This window comes from Branchiostoma lanceolatum, chromosome 3 (assembly GCF_035083965.1).
Source record: "Branchiostoma lanceolatum isolate klBraLanc5 chromosome 3, klBraLanc5.hap2, whole genome shotgun sequence".
NCBI lineage: Eukaryota > Metazoa > Chordata > Leptocardii > Amphioxiformes > Branchiostomatidae > Branchiostoma > Branchiostoma lanceolatum.
Genome location: NC_089724.1, coordinates 22,676,255 through 22,686,120, shown reverse-complemented (window position 1 = coordinate 22,686,120; position 9,866 = coordinate 22,676,255). Strand labels below are relative to the sequence as shown.

At 45.0% G+C, this 9,866-nt stretch overlaps 1 long non-coding RNA gene across 1 annotated transcript; it reads left to right on the top strand.

Annotated features, from left to right (window-relative positions):
- The first annotated feature begins 3,164 nt into the window (after positions 1-3,164).
- Positions 3,165-4,840, top strand: LOC136431088 (uncharacterized). The gene is made up of 3 exons (XR_010754981.1): positions 3,165-3,464; positions 4,038-4,145; positions 4,696-4,840. It is a non-coding gene; the product is annotated as an uncharacterized lncRNA (long non-coding RNA).
- The last annotated feature ends 5,026 nt before the right edge of the window (positions 4,841-9,866 follow it).

Below are 9,866 nucleotides of genomic sequence, written 5' to 3'. Positions count from 1 at the left end.
AGTGCATATAACATCCCTCCCCGCCCTTCGATAATAGATATCACAGGGCGGGGGACTTGGAGTGCATATAACATCCCTCCCGCCCTTCGATAACAGATATCACAGGGCGGGGGACTTGGAGTGCATATAACATCCCTCCCCGCCCTTCGATAACAGATATCACAGGGCGGGGGACTTGGAGTGCATATGACATCCCTCCCGCCCTTCGATAACAGATATCACAGGGCGGGGGACTTGGAGTGCATATAACATCCCTCCCGCCCTTCGATAACAGATATCACAGGGCGGGGGACTTGGAGTGCATATAACATCCCTCCCCGCCCTTCGATAACAGATATCACAGGGCGGGGGACTTGGAGTGCATATAACATCCCTCCCCGCCCTTCGATAACAGATATCACAGGGCGGGGGACTTGGAGTGCATATAACATCCCTCCCCGCCCTTCGATAACAGATATCACAGGGCGGGGGACTTGGAGTGCATATAACATCCCTCCCCGCCCTTCGATAACAGATATCACAGGGCGGGGGACTTGGAGTGCATATAACATCCCTCCCGCCCTTCGATAACAGATATCACAGGGCGGGGGACTTGGAGTGCATATAACATCCCTCCCCGCCCTTCGATAACAGATATCACAGGGCGGGGGACTTGGAGTGCATATAACATCCCTCCCCGCCCTTCGATAACAGATATCACAGGGCGGGGGACTTGGAGTGCATATGACATCCCTCCCGCCCTTCGATAACAGATATCACAGGGCGGGGGACTTGGAGTGCATATGACATCCCTCCCGCCCTTCGATAACAGATATCACAGGGCGGGGGACTTGGAGTGCATATAACATCCCTCCCCGCCCTTCGATAACAGATATCACAGGGCGGGGGACTTGGAGTGCATATAACATCCCTCCCCGCCCTTCGATAACAGATATCACAGGGCGGGGGACTTGGAGTGCATATAACATCCCTCCCCGCCCTTCGATAACAGATATCACAGGGCGGGGGACTTGGAGTGCATATAACATCCCTCCCGCCCTTCGATAACAGATATCACAGGGCGGGGGACTTGGAGTGCATATAACATCCCTCCCCGCCCTTCGATAACAGATATCACAGGGCGGGGGACTTGGAGTGCATATAACATCCCTCCCCGCCCTTCGATAACAGATATCACAGGGCGGGGGACTTGGAGTGCATATAACATCCCTCCCCGCCCTTCGATAATAGATATCACAGGGCGGGGGACTTGGAGTGCATATGACATCCCTCCCCGCCCTTCGATAACAGATATCACAGGGCGGGGGACTTGGAGTGCATATGACATCCCTCCCCGCCCTTCGATAACAGATATCACAGGGCGGGGGACTTGGAGTGCATATAACATCCCTCCCCGCCCTTCGATAACAGATATCACAGGGCGGGGGACTTGGAGTGCATATAACATCCCTCCCCGCCCTTCGATAACAGATATCACAGGGCGGGGGACTTGGAGTGCATATAACATCCCTCCCCGCCCTTCGATAACAGATATCACAGGGCGGGGGACTTGGAGTGCATATAACATCCCTCCCCGCCCTTCGATAACAGATATCACAGGGCGGGGGACTTGGAGTGCATATAACATCCCTCCCGCCCTTCGATAACAGATATCACAGGGCGGGGGACTTGGAGTGCATATAACATCCCTCCCCGCCCTTCGATAACAGATATCACAGGGCGGGGGACTTGGAGTGCATATAACATCCCTCCCCGCCCTTCGATAACAGATATCACAGGGCGGGGGACTTGGAGTGCATATAACATCCCTCCCCGCCCTTCGATAATAGATATCACAGGGCGGGGGACTTGGAGTGCATATGACATCCCTCCCCGCCCTTCGATAACAGATATCACAGGGCGGGGGACTTGGAGTGCATATGACATCCCTCCCCGCCCTTCGATAACAGATATCACAGGGCGGGGGACTTGGAGTGCATATAACATCCCTCCCCGCCCTTCGATAACAGATATCACAGGGCGGGGGACTTGGAGTGCATATAACATCCCTCCCCGCCCTTCGATAACAGATATCACAGGGCGGGGGACTTGGAGTGCATATAACATCCCTCCCCGCCCTTCGATAACAGATATCACAGGGCGGGGGACTTGGAGTGCATATAACATCCCTCCCCGCCCTTCGATAACAGATATCACAGGGCGGGGGACTTGGAGTGCATATAACATCCCTCCCCGCCCTTCGATAACAGATATCACAGGGCGGGGGACTTGGAGTGCATATAACATCCCTCCCCGCCCTTCGATAACAGATATCACAGGGCGGGGGACTTGGAGTGCATATAACATCCCTCCCCGCCCTTCGATAACAGATATCACAGGGCGGGGGACTTGGAGTGCATATAACATCCCTCCCCGCCCTTCGATAACAGAGATAACTCAGGGCGGGGAATCGCTTTGCATATAAACCCAAATAAGCTAGAATAGTCACATGGTATATTGTGGTACCAATTGTCTGTCAGTCCTTTCCTGCAGTTAGTTACATGTGCCTATGGGCAACAACTTACAATTGACTCATTATAACACACGCACACAAGATAAGAAGCTATACAAGTGTACTCACAGTGTATACAGCCCACCCCAACCCCCACCACCTACTGAGATCATGAGTCACAACGTAACAACTATGAATTTGTTTTTTATGTTCATGGATTTACTATGAGGCAAATGGTTTTCCTCTATCTCATTTAACGTTAAATATTCTCATTAAGTCTTAGACCCTACTTTGATGAACTTTATATCTACAAAGAATAATCAAATATAAAGAAAGTCTCCAAATCCATGTAATATACACAAATGTTATGATCTAAATGTAACTGTTACTTATAACAAAGTTAATAGTTTCTGATCACAATAACTCATAAATACACAATGTTAGACAAGCAAGAAAAAGGGGGGCCAAGATGAAAACAGAAACTTTGAGGAAAACGTGAATCGAACCCAGGAGGAAGGTCCTGATCTTCAGTTTGACTGTCACAGTACAGATAAAGTTTCTTAAAAACCAGAAAGGTCAATTTCTGACCTGCAGGTCAACATCCTATAGGTCATTACACTACTGTCCTCTGATTGGTCTGTTGGATTACGCATGCGCACTGAGTGGTCGGCATTATTCAGAAAACCGTTGGTCCGGGCAGGTCCGGGGTCCACAGTAGAGATGAATACAGGGCGTTACCCGCCTCTCGGCGCTATAAATGGATCCACCACAGTCTACATTGGTGGACCATCGATCTGGGAGAGGCTTGTGAGTCGAGGAGGAATATGGCTTAAACTCAAACGTTCGGAAAACTATGGTGACTGACGTATCAGCGATGTGAGTTTGGTCGCCCCCCTCCCTCCTTGCACCGGACACGGCTGGCTGTGCATTTTATTTTGGACTGCTCTAAGGCTCGCTGAGTACAAACAATGAGGTGAGAAAATAGACCTTGGTACACTTAAGAATGTTTTAAATCAAAAATATGTTCAGCTACTTTGTCTTAGTTTTATTTATTGACATGTCATCGCCAGAAACACATGTCTTCAACTAACCTGCCCCCCTCCCCATGAGAAAATTTGTAATTTTCAACTTGTTATAATCAAATAGTACTTGGCATTAAACCTGGCACGAATGTCAGTTGACTTACTTGTTTGTACTTGTCAGTTGTTAACAGGTATTCGTGTCGGGTTTAAGATACTAATTACGAAACAGCAAACACTCGAGATATAGACTGATCATGAGATCACCCCTAGCCTCAAATTTGCCCCTGATAGGGTCATATGGGGTCAATACCTATGGGATGAGATGAAAAAGAAATTACAAGACACAACAGAAGCAATAGTGTGATGTGAAAGTTAGAAACTTCGAATGGTTATGTTTTCACTTCAGTTGAAGCTTTGGTCACCATATTATATTTCAAGTAGAACATTTATGCTACATGTATAAAATTTGAGGATGCTCCGGTTTTTAAACAGTCTGTTTCATTGTTTCCTATTCTATATACCAGTACAGCAGCAGTGGGTTCACCATTATGAGGAGGATGGTTGGGAACAAAGCAAACAACTGCCAGAAGTTCAGCCGCTGAGTACCTCAAGTGCTGCTACAGGCTCCAAAGGTAAGACTACAGTCCTGCACGCTCATCAACATCATCATATTTGTCACACTTGAGTATATTGGGAGTCATGATTCTCCATAATCCATTGTCCCTTGTTTGTTGCTAGCAGTTGTGATAGGATAAGATACAGGCACAAATTTCATCCGTGAATATCTTAGTGTTGGAAGAAAGTTACGGTATACCTTTATACCATCTTCAGGATGAGGAGGCTCAGCCTGTGGTAATCCTAGTCTCGGACGATACTCATGTGTTGTACTGCACACTCTCCCAATGTTTATCCAGCCGTGTTTTGAACTCGTTGGCTCTCTTAGAATCCACCACAGATTGTGGTAGTGCATTCCAGTCACTAACTACTCTAACACTGAAGGACTGGCTCCTGAGCCTACCCCTGGCTAGGGGAACCTCGAGCTTATGACAAAATCATTTGACTTGTTTCTTAATCATGCCTGTATTTTTGTCATTTATCTATTTATCAGTATTACTTTCAACCATATACTAGAGGACGGATTTCCATGTAAATTGCTGTTCAATGATTTTTTTTATTTTGTAGGAACCGGCTCATCACAAGAGGGACTCCAACCTCACCCAGGAAGTACATGTACAACATGCAGACACAGAAGAAGGCAGCGATGGACTCTGATGTAGATGAGATTGGGGAGGGGAAGGTTATACACGAGCAGTTCTACAGCACATAAAACCAACCAGACCTCATATGTTTCCTTGCCTGAAACTCAATGTCTGTTTTTTTACCAAAAATAACTTTCTATATCTGATGGATTAGGCTGCTAGACTAAGGGTGACTATCGCCTTCATAACCTCTGTAGAATATACAGCAACTTGTATTTCAGTCCAATTGCTCTATACAGCAGTGAATATGACCCTGTCTGGCTGGGATTATGATGGTGATGATACATTATGTCCTCCACCCTGCCCCAAATGGATTACTTGTATACATGTATCACTCCAATCTTGTTGTGAATACAGAAATGTTAAAATTTGAATGGCTGAGTTTCCCAAACCTTTCTTTTATTGAATGATGATGAAGTATTGCTTGTATAAACATGTAACTAGTAGTACATGAGTCATGACACTGATACTGTTGGCAAAGTGAAGAACAGTGCAGACCCCACTGAATGTAAAAAAGGTAAAGCAGTCATCCTTGATTGATTGAGGTGAAGCATGATGCTATCTCAAGTAGTTAAAAAGTGGAAGTGCAATTCGGATTTGCTACACTCACATGTTTTGTCGACCACTACTCTTCTCGATAAGTGTGTTGAGTTCTTTTACGTGCAAAGGTTTGAGGCTTATTTCTGAGGCTCCTTCATACAGGGGGCCGCTGACTTACATCGCCATCCGAATTGACAAATACTATCCCGGATAGTATTTGTCAATTCGGATGTATCATTTCAACACGTCTGATCTGGGTTTGACCCATTCAATTCTTTTACTTGTGTCATCGTGAGTTCCTTGCAATGTTACTGTTTTCTTTGCATAGCTTTGCTAACTTTATCATACTGGCACATTTGTATAATATAGATGACGTCATGTTAACATTGTAAACAACTACAACAGTGATAACATTGTAAAAAATGTGCACAAAACCTATGATACATGTACATGTATCTATAGTTAAACCATTCTCGTATATAGTTTCCCAAAGGGTATGTTTGTCCGTGCAGAATGATAGAGACTGATATGTTAAGATTGTGTCTGATGATAAACCGAATAATGTATTGAGTGATAAATGTTGTTTGTAAGCATGTATCACTATGGTTTATGTGTGTTGTTGATACAAGCCAGTTAATCAGTGTATCTGTATAAACTGTCAATGTTGCTATGTTTATCAAATAAATATTGCTGAGTTTTGCTCCAAACCATGCGTTTGTGCTTCATACTGAATCATAATCCATGGTAAATGTCGGTAAAGGAGGGTAAATATCTCTTTATGTAAAGGCATGTATACATCCTCTGTAAATATGGGTAAATTTAGCTGTGAGAATACTTGGTAAGGTAAATCTCGGTAAATGCGCTTGATAAATGTGAGAAATGCTACGTACGGTAAATCTTGGTAAATGCACCGAATATATGTGAGAAATACTCCCTACGGTAAATCTCGGTAGATGCCCTGAATATATGAGAAATACTCGCTACGGTAAATTTCGGTAAATGCATGATTTACACGACCTCGGTAAATGTGGGTAAATAAGGCAAACATTACCAGCTATACCTTGTGGGTAAATGCTGGGTATATTTGCACATTTACCGATGGATAAATGCTGATAAATCTCTGGTAAATGTAACCTTTACACGGCTTTACATTACATTTACCATTGTGGTAAATTCCACTTTTCGTGCAGTGCAAGCGTTATTCCGCTGCATACATTGTACGTCCGGGATGAAATGAATAAACCGTGAAAAGCACGCTGGCAGCTGAGGGACAACCCTTACGGTCGTTCTTGTTGGCTCGTCGGGCGTTGCCTTGACAACTGATTTACCGCGAGAAAGTTCCGGTCGTCTGTGGCAAATCCGTGAATACGGAGATCAGCGGGGTCGTAGTTGCGACCTTTGGATTGAAATAATAGGTATTCGTGCGCCTATCATGATAAGAACGAAGGGGGTTGTTTGAGGTTCGGAGCAGATGTGTTGTTTATCCTCCTTTAAATTTGTACATACTACTGGTGATAGTGCCTTTCCACTGGTTTCTAAAGAACACGACTTACAACCAATGTCCCTGATAATCAATAAGATGGTTTTCCTTGCAAGGATGAAATCTATATCTGCTTAGAAAATGCGGTCAACCCGGTTTTTTATCTTAGAAAAGTATGTGTAAGTGTTATCGTTTATATATGCGCGCACAGTAATGTCGGCGCTCTAATGTTCATCTAATGTTTATCAAGTAAATAAGGGAACGGCCATAATGATGCAGTGTAAGAATGGCTACGCCCTTTGACTGTTTGCATAGATTTATTAGTGTTCTTGCGGCTTCAATTGTCCAGATATGTCGCGGTCGGCCTTTTAGTCCACAAGTCATTCGCAATGAGTGCTCGACAAATAGCTGCACGTAGAACTATGGACCCTCCATGAAATGCCTGCGTGTGTTTGCTTTAGGTGAGGTGGCAGTATACTAGTAGCTGGGGGCGTGCTTGTAGAAGTAGGTGTTTTCTTTCCACATACTGATCATAAGGTGGGATGTTCTGTGCTCGTTATATGATTATGTATACGATGCATATGAAACGGATTGGTTTCGAAGTTCATTCAATTTGATTCTGTGACTCTCCTTGAACACGGAATCGAGGCCGACTTAAAACGCCACCTTCTATGTGTCTTTCAAACTGTTTCAATCGCTAACGTTTGGAAGAAATTGAGTATAGTAATTGTCCCGTCTATCACACAGACGCCAACAATACCTGTAGCGCATTCTATAATTATAAAGGTTGCATCCCTTAGTGAGGCTTGTGCATCCTTTAGCTTTATACTAATAGTTCTGTACGTGCTATTGCATAATGTTCCTCTGGATGAGCCTTCGGTACATCAGGACTGCATCCCCTTCCCCCGCGGACTTAGCCCTGATCGGTGCAAGGTAACCACAAAAGCTGCTTTTCTGACACGGTCCTGTTTGTTCCTCTTTATACTGCTGTCAACCTTTGGTTCCGCGGAGAAGGCAGAACAGTTGCCCGGGGAGGGACTCCGAGCGTTCGCTGTTCAAGGTTTGAACCGCCATCTTTAAGGAGCCCTAATTGTTTTCAAGGTGACTGTACTGTTAGTAGCACCAGTATCAGTGCTTGGGTATTAAACATCCGTCGGAGCGTGTACATGGAACGTCGGACGACATCGTGCACAGCTGATTCCACAACACTTTCTCAGCATGGCGGGAAGTAGAGTGCCATTCATCTGTATCGATTGAGTGTCACGTGCTGAAGAAGGGATAGCACTACTTACTGAAGAGATAGGTGTGTCATAATCTCCAAGCAGATCTACACGGGGCGCGAAAATCGGATTTTCGCGCCCCGTGTAGATCTGCTTGGACATTAGGTGTGTCACTGTGTGATGTTTTAGTTGGTGGAGCATACGTACTATCCAAGCAGGGGTATGTGGTCAATAGAGGCCTAGCCAAATATCTCACGCCCGCAGTAAGAATTAGACCCTAGTCAAGTGTAAACAAAAATATACACTTTATAAGATAGATCGACGTTCGGCAGCGAGTACAATTGCCCGAGTGCAGTGTGCAAACTCTTCCCACTTGTTCAGCTACATTTTCTATACTTTCATAATGAAAGAGTCAGACAGATCAAGGGTGGAGCGGGGCTTGGACGACATTTGTACGTTGTGTGTTACACCAGAAAACCACGTGGTCAGCCGACTGGTTCATCTCAGTGTTATCACTCTAGATAGGATCTCACTGGGAGGTACGCGTAAAACTAATGCGGTTATAGTTTCACTATATCCTCCTTGGTAAAACAAATCGACAAATGCATGCCTTAGTTTTTTTCATAATGGGCGAATTTTCAGGGAAATGATAGGGGAGTGTGTCGGACATTCTCCAAACAGATGTTGTAAAGAATATTTTCACATTTGTTCCTGTGCATTGGTTTCTCAGCCGACCACCACGCGATAGTAAAACAAAAGTTGGGGCCTTCTTAATTGCTTTTTTCGGCACCAGTTCTGATATTAGTCTGGACGACATTTCTCTAGTTTCCCTTAAGACCAGTGAAGATAAACAAGTTTGATGTTGGAAGTGTCACTGTCACATTACCATTCTTTCTAATCGATTAATCGCGTATTTTTCTTGTCAATCATTTATAGCGCCCGAGTACCGCAATGCTGTACCTGGCCCTAACGCAGCGGCCCTGTACGCAGATCACCCCAGCTCGCTGCTGTGAACTCGCCATCCTCCCCGAACATTGGGACGAGCAGCCCTGTATATACTACTTCTCCTTTGCCTGTCACACCCTGACAGAGAAACGCTTCATTGACACCGTCATCTTCAGATGCGCACTACAGCTCATGTTGCCTGTCAATCAAAACGAAGTGAAAAATGGCGGGAACTTCACGCGGAGGAAAGGGTCTCCGATCTGCTGGACGAAGAACAGACGGACGGAGTACAGCACGTCATTGGTCATCCTACCCCAGCACGTGACCATGACGTACCGGACAGAGGTGAAGACGTCTTTAACGGACTGCAAGGCCTGGTACAAGACATCTGTGGAGCTCATTCCGCGGAGATACACAAACATGAAGGTCCTCTATAGGTACTCTCGGTAGAGGAGGAACCGACTTCACGTTTCATACCCATCAAATAGGTTTGAAAGATGTCTTATCAATAAGTTACATGTTCTCACATGGAAGGACTGGTGGTTTGGAGAAACAAGTATGAGCGTAATACCATGCATACAGATAAGTTTAGCTATTAGTGTTCTAAAGGCCGAACAATACCTATTTTTTCATCAAATATGCACAAAAATTTCACTTCTTCACTTGTGCTGGAAGGTGTCTTCATAAAAGTCCTCCCACTTAATAATGGTGACAGAATACTGTGACACTACCCAACAGACATTATTCTGTGGTAGGTAAAGCAGAAAGTAGGATTTCTCTCAGAGTGAGCTTGGATCTTCATTTTCAAAGTCTTCCTCAAGGTCAACCATACCCCTCACTAGTACATATATTTTTAATCGTCCAACTGAAGCAGGGTATAATTAAGAAAAGAGTGACAAACAAATCAGG